Consider the following 7,500-nt stretch of genomic DNA (forward strand, 5'->3'; position numbering starts at 1 on the left):
CCTCATATTGCATGAATAATATTCGAAACTTCTACAGGTCTTATCAATGAATCGAAAGCCGATCGCAAGTTTTGTATGTCAGAAACATAATTCCGCCTGGTAATGGTGATAGCGTAATCATACAATAGTTTTTATTGATGAGAGAAATTTATAATAATACTAACGCTACGGCACTTTACCACATATTGCTCGCTCTCTCTCTCTCTCTCTCTCTCTCTTTCTCTCTCTCTCTCTCTCTCTCTCTCTCTCACTCACTCACTCACTCACTCACTCACTCACTCAAGTGCGTGTGATATTTTTAAAGGCGGTGCTTCAGCATGGCCACACTCAAATGACTGAAGCAAGTAAAAGAATATGAGTAAGGCAGCGAGTTGGCAGAAACTCTATCACACTTCCTAGTGTTTCTCAAGGTGTACGAGAGTAATTTTTGACGGTATTTTCATAGTGTCGGCATCGTTTCGATTTTGTATCAGTGTTTTAAACACTCCGTTAATTGTTTTTGTGCTTCTTTGTAGCAATTTGTTCTTTCTCTCTTATTTTGAGCAGAATTAGCTATGGAGAGAAAGATAGCTATGTTTTTAGGGGTCTGAACTATCGGCATCAGAAGAACTGCTTAGAGCAGTATGAGAAATGGATGAAATAATTAAGAAAGATGAAAAGAAGAAAAACTTCGCGGAAGTGACAAGACAGGAGGAATAGGAGATTGACATCAAGAGAATCAGTAATTTAAAAACATTTACCTGTTTAGAAGGGTACAACGTGGCGTTGTCCCCTCCAAAGGAAATGCTGGAAGGTATCAGTAAGAAAGCAGTTACATAAAACATTCTCAACGAAAGCAGGCAAGATTGAAAGCATAAATACAAGTCAAATAGAAAAAGCACTAAGGCTCATGTGGCAGGATATAATCTTTGTAAGGAGAGGAACGAGATTTGGTATAGTGGAAGTGAGGTTCGCAAAAGAACAAAAGGCAAAGAAACAGGTAGTAAAGACAATAATGGACAAAAAAGTGGTGTTGTTGCCCACTTATATGAGCAGAAGGGCAACTAGTATTAAAGTTGAAGGTATTCCACCCGAAATAGACATGGCCTGGGTAGCGGCCGCAGTCCTCAAAGGAAGTGAGGTCGATATAGCGTTGCTCCAGGCCACGTCAACCATATGCGAGATGTGGAGGGGTAAGACACTCGAGATGAACGTGCATACATCAGCAGAAACCTTGAAAAAGATAGCAGAGACGGTCTTGCTTGATGAAGCAGAGATGAGGGTCAAGATAGAGGGCAGAGTCCCAAGATGCTACAAATGGGTCACATTAGAGTGGACTGTCCTTCATCGTCCGAGAAAAAAGCGGAAGAACAGTCAAAGAAAGCAGAGGAACGTGCAGAAATACTAGATAAAGAGAAACTACCAGAAGAAGCAGCATGGAAAGTGGTAGGCGGAAAGAAAAGGAAGAAGGAATTCGGAACCCTAACCCACACCCACCTTACCCATACCTTCTCAGAACCTCCCTTCTCCTACATACATCAAGCCCACCTATTCCCGCGACAAGTAAACAAAAAAAAAAAAAAACACACACACACACACACACACACACACAAGAGATCTCAAACAAAAAACATATTTGCAGTAGCGAAGATTGACGATTCAAACGAGAATTTGGTTGAAGAAATTCTGGAATGGGATGACTGTAAGGGGATAGGAACTGAAGGGTTTGATAATGTTAAGAGGTGGCACCGTTGTGTTCTCAGATGGAGAGCGTACTGAAACATAAAACTGGATATAGTGGTTGAAGATAGACAGATAGAAAGGAGCTACTGGAATATTCGACTTACGAGGAGTTGCTACAACTATATGGACAAGACATACTAGAAAGAACGATGTATAATAAGGTAATAAAGGGTAAAAATGGGGTCTCTCGGAAGTGGGACTGATTTTACCATTCCATTTTTTTCATTTTCATGTTTATCATTCATCTTTGTCATATATTTGGGTTTATGATTCGTCGTTTTGTGTCACCAGGTGTGATTTGCTGTCACCTCTATATTGGTGTCCTGGTGGCCAATAAAAAACCCAAGAAACGTTAGCACACCGGGCGAAATGCTTAGCGGCGTTTCGTCTGTCTTTACATTCTGAGTTCAAATTCCGCCGAAGTCGACTTTACCTTTCATCCTTTCGGGGTCGATAAATTCAGTACCAGCTATGTACTGGGGACGATCTAATCGACTGACACCCTCCCCCAAAATTTCGGGTCTAATGCCTACAGTACAAAGGAATATATATATATATATATATATATATATATGAGTAGTGAGAGAGAGAGAGAATATAAGAGTGGATGACGATAATAGCTGCGATAGACTGACAGATAATTATGAAGGCAGCACACGTTCGTTATTGTACATTTACGTTTAAATAGAATTATGGTTGAATTAGATCAACCTAGTTTGCTTGCGGCCGCTTATTTTTAGAAAGTCCCAGAACGATATAAAATTAAGTTTAATGGTTAGTAATATCGAACTGTAAAGTTAGTGAATTGGCAAATTCATAAACACAACAGCAATAATTGAGCTAACATCTCGTCATACAAAGCACAACATGAAGTAGAACTACAGGGGGTAGCAATTATTTGGCTTTTAATGTTAATTGCTTTCACGCCTGGAAATTCTCAAAGACAGACGTTTGTGAGTCATTGTATTAGCTTTGACGTCATTGACGCTTTTGAAGTGGTAAATATTTTATCACTAAAGCTATTGACAAAGCTGCTACCTTCTCTGGCGATGAGACGAGACAAGCAATTAGGTTTCGACAACTTATTAGACAATGGTGAACATATTAAGGTGAGGAACTTCATACTTTTGTTAAAATATACCTGCAAGAGAAAAAGAGACATCAAGAGCAAGTGGCGGTGTGTGATACAAATGCATAAAATGACGTTGAGAATAAACAAAAACCGAAAAGCTACGAGTAGAATTAAGTATTTTCAGCAATATTTTACGGATTACTGATGCGCCTAACCTCATTAGAACGATAAGATGGCCTTTCAAGTAAATAGCGAGGGTCTCTTTGCTTTGAGCCTGAAACAACATTCTATGGACTTCGGTTAAACTGATGGAAAGTTTTATGAAGGAAACCAATGAGAAATAGAACAGAAGAGAACTTGGAAGAGAAATTAATTGGTAATTGAAAAACTAAAAGGAAAGCTAATGGTCTAAAGTTGCATTGAAACATACCTCATCACCGCCCGAGACCATGACATGTAACGAGTTGTATCAAATGGTTTTCTTCGAAATGTAAACACCACTGAAAGAAAAGGAATTAAGTGTTGTGTGTGTGTATACACACATACATGTATGTATTGTGTGCGTGTTCCGTCATTAGTCTTCCTATATAGATATATGCACACACAAAATCCATTCGGTCCTTGGTCTCATATAATCACTGGAAGAATCATTTCTCCGTCTGTGTGGTCATTTGGTCAATTAGAAATAGCAGCCAGATATCTCTTATATCAAATCAATCGTCTTAGCCACAGTTTAGTTTTTGCTTAGAACTTATTTTTGTAATTGAACTAGCATGTTTAGTGCTAGAAAATATCTGACAATTGGAGCGTTTGATGATTGATGATCAGGGGCTAACGAATAACAAAGGAACATATACATACATTCATATATAATATTAGTGTTCTTTCCAACGAAATATATAGAACTCCTTAAGAAGTGCTCCGGTCGAACTCGGGACAAGGGATAAGAATTATGATATCAACTCAAATTAGGCAATCCGATTATCATACCCCGCCCCATATATATATATATATATATATATATATATATATATTATATATATATATATATATATATATATATATCGCATTGATTAGTCGGGTTCACAATCACGAGGCAATTAGTTCGATTCCCGGACTGGGCTGTGTTGCGTTCTTGAGCAAGTCATTATTTCACGTTGCTCCAGTTAACTCAGCTGAGGAAATGAGTTGCGACATCACTGGTTCTAAGCTGTATCGGTCCCTTTCCCTTGGACAACATCGTTAGCATGGCGAGGGGAGGCTGGTACGCATGGGTAACTGCTGGTCTTTCATAAACAACATTGTTCGGACTTGTGTCTCGTGGAGGGGGGGGGGGCACTTTCTATGTACAATCTCATGGACATTCATAACCGAAGGGGTCCATGAGTGGTTTCAAGCCTCCTTCCAATCCACATGGTTCCGGGTTCAGTCTCACTGAGTAGCACCATCTAAAAGTGTATTCTGGAATAGCCCCGGGCCGACCAAAGCCTTGTTTGTGGACTTAGTAGACGGAAACTGAAAGAAGCTCGTCGTATATAAATATGTGTGTGTGTGTGTGTTCCACCACCGCTTGACAACCGGTGTTGGTGCGTTTACTTCCTGTGTTACATCTGCAAGATTCTTCAAGGAGGTGCCCCAGCATGGCCGCTGTCTAATTACTGAAACAAGTAAGTTTCGCTGTGGTTGAACAGTCAATGAAAAGAATTTACTTTAGATAGATATTACTGAAGTAGAAGCAGTTTACAATTCCAGAGAATTTCAGATTTCTGGATTATGGCAATGTTTTGTGGCAGCTTCTATTAATGGAGGTGTTAGAGGAGCAGGTGCAGGGATCCTAGTTCTAAACAGGGTTCAGGAGATTGGTGAGAACAAGGAAAGTATTTATTCTAAGATCAGAAACCTGGCGCGGACTACAGAAAAGACGACCCACCACCAGGCTGTGTTAAACACGATGAGTGATTATTATTGCCACCTAATCAGAAATGTTCCCCGGAAAGGCTTCCACACAGTTTTCTTTCAATAAGATTTTGTTTGGCCAGAGTATATGATAGAAAGCACTTAAAGTGTCGGGTCATAGATTCGAACTGCAAACCACTTCATTTGGAAGCAAGCCGGAGATAATACCTACGTCTCTCGTTCGAAGTCAATTAATGTTGATGTCAGAAAGAAACGTTAGATCAGTTAAACGTTTGTCAACTTTACAATGTTTTACTAATTCCAGAGCAAATCTCGTTGTTTTGATTACAAAAGATCTCGAGCTCTGATGATTATGGAGATCTAAAGTTTGACATCCTGCGATAATATTCAGTGTTGAGTCGTGAGATTTATTGATTTAAAAACAGGACTGTATTTGTGTAAAATATCTGTCAAGTCGTCGATTGATCTAAAGATCCGCAATTTCCCGCCAATATTTCAAACTGCTTTGATATACACACCGCCTGAGTCTATGGCATGTAACGAGTTGTATCAAATGGTTTTGTTTGAAATGTATTCCCCACTGAAAAGTTGAGTGTGTGTAGTTATATATGAATAGATATATAAACATACATGTGTGTGTGTGTGTGTGTGTGTGTGTACAGGGCAAGCCAAAAATCATGTACAATATACATGAATAAAATAAATAAAATGAATACACTCGTGCTTGTACGTGTTCTGATCAATAATTATCCGGATTGCTGCTGTAGTAACGAAGCTAAAGCACACAGAGTAAAGCCGCTTGGCGAATATTGACCTTGAACTCTGCTATGCATGTGCACTAAATTTAAACGTTCTATCCCACTTCAGCTGTTTGTAGTAGGGCTTGGAAGGAAGGTGTGTAGCGTGTGATCATCGCATTAACCATGACAGAGAAAGTTGAGCGGAGAATCTGCATCAAATTTTGCTAGAAGCCTACGCGAAGTTCTCAAAAATGTTTTCATCGTTCTCGACACAATCAAATAGATCTTGTGCAACTGAAACCCGAGTGTCTTTTTGGTCAGCTGGAAGCTGTTTTGGAACAGACTTAGCAGACACGCGTCTCATACCCAAATCTTCAGTGATAATGGGCTGAGTTAATTACTCTACTCATCTTCTGATAACCACAGATGGTAATTCAACGATTTACCCTCACAGCTGCACACACATCTGCGATGTTATTCTCTGTTCTGCTGGTTCCGGGTCTGCCAGAACGTTCGTCACTATTGACATTTTTTCGGCCATCTTAGAAACGTCTGAACCACTCCAACACTTTCTTGCGGCACATGTACTCCTCTCCATACACCTTCTGCAACTTTGCGTAAACCTCTGAGTTTTCTTTGCCATGGTTAATGCGAAATCACACGTTGCTCACCATCTTTCCAAGCATTACTCTAACTGGCGGATGTTAAAACTTAGTGCGCATGCGCAATAGAGGTCAAGGTCAATCTTTCCCAAGCAGCTTCACTCTGCAAGCTTCAGCTTTGTTACAGTCCGGATACTTATTGCTTTGACCGTATATGATGACCAGAATGCATAACAATAATAATTACGTAAAAATTCACATGTTTTGGTGCTTAACTTTTGGCTACACACACATACACACATATAATTAATCTTTACCTCTCGAGGAAATGTCATAATTACCAAATGTCAATTAAAATAAGCTCCTCATAAGAAGTGAGTGAGAAAGAGACAATCTCAGGAATTAACAATACTCCAAATCTGGTATGCTCTTAAGGAAAAGAAAAGATTTCTTTCTTGGAGAGATGTGGACTATGGCAGATACTTGTTTCGGGCTCAATAACCGTCTTCAGCACGACAATTGTCAGACTTTAATATGCAGGAGACAAAGAAGTTGGAATTGTGTAAAAAGAGGGTAGAAACCTACTACTACTACTACTACTACTACTACTACTACTACTACTACTACTACTACTACTACTACTACTACTAATAATAATAATAATAATAATAATAATAATAATAATAATTTCACATTTTGGCACAAGACCAGCAAGTTCGGGGAAGGGAGTTAGTCGATTACAGCGACTCTCGTGCTCAATTGGTATTTATTTCATCGACCCCGAAAAGCCTTGGGAACAGGTTCGAACTCTGATGTAACATATCTTGACTTCAGTAAAGCGTTCGACAGGGTTGACCATAAATTCTTACCCTCAAAACTGGCAACTGCTGGAATCCGTGGAAAACATCTACACTGGATTACGTATTTCCTGGAGAATAGAACACAAAGAGTTGTGCTCGAGGAAGTCCACTCAAGCCCAGCAAAAGTCACCAGTGGTGTCCCTCAGAGCACTGTCTTGGGCCTGCTTCTCTTTATAATGACCTTTCCAGCGTCGTAAATCACTGCAAAGTGAAAATATTTGCTGATGACACTAAGCTCCAGCAAATCATCAATGAAGAAGAAGACCGAACTTCACTCCAGTCTGATCTATATGCTGTCAGTCAATGTGCAGACAAGAACAAAATGCAACTGAACGAGGGAAAATTTGAGCTGATGCATTTTGGAAGAAAGACTATAATAAAACAGCCATACTCTCATCCTTCAGGGGAATCGCTCACAGCATCTAGTAATATCAGAGACCTGGGTGTAATTGTTGATAACAATCTCAGTTGGAGTACCCACATCAACAATAAGATCGATATAGCTCATAGGATGAGCTCCTGGATCTTAAGAACCTTCAGGTCCATAGAACAAGATGTCATCATTCCACTTCTCTCCTCCTCACTGC

Source organism: Octopus sinensis, linkage group LG4 (genome assembly GCF_006345805.1).
Source record: "Octopus sinensis linkage group LG4, ASM634580v1, whole genome shotgun sequence".
NCBI lineage: Eukaryota > Metazoa > Mollusca > Cephalopoda > Octopoda > Octopodidae > Octopus > Octopus sinensis.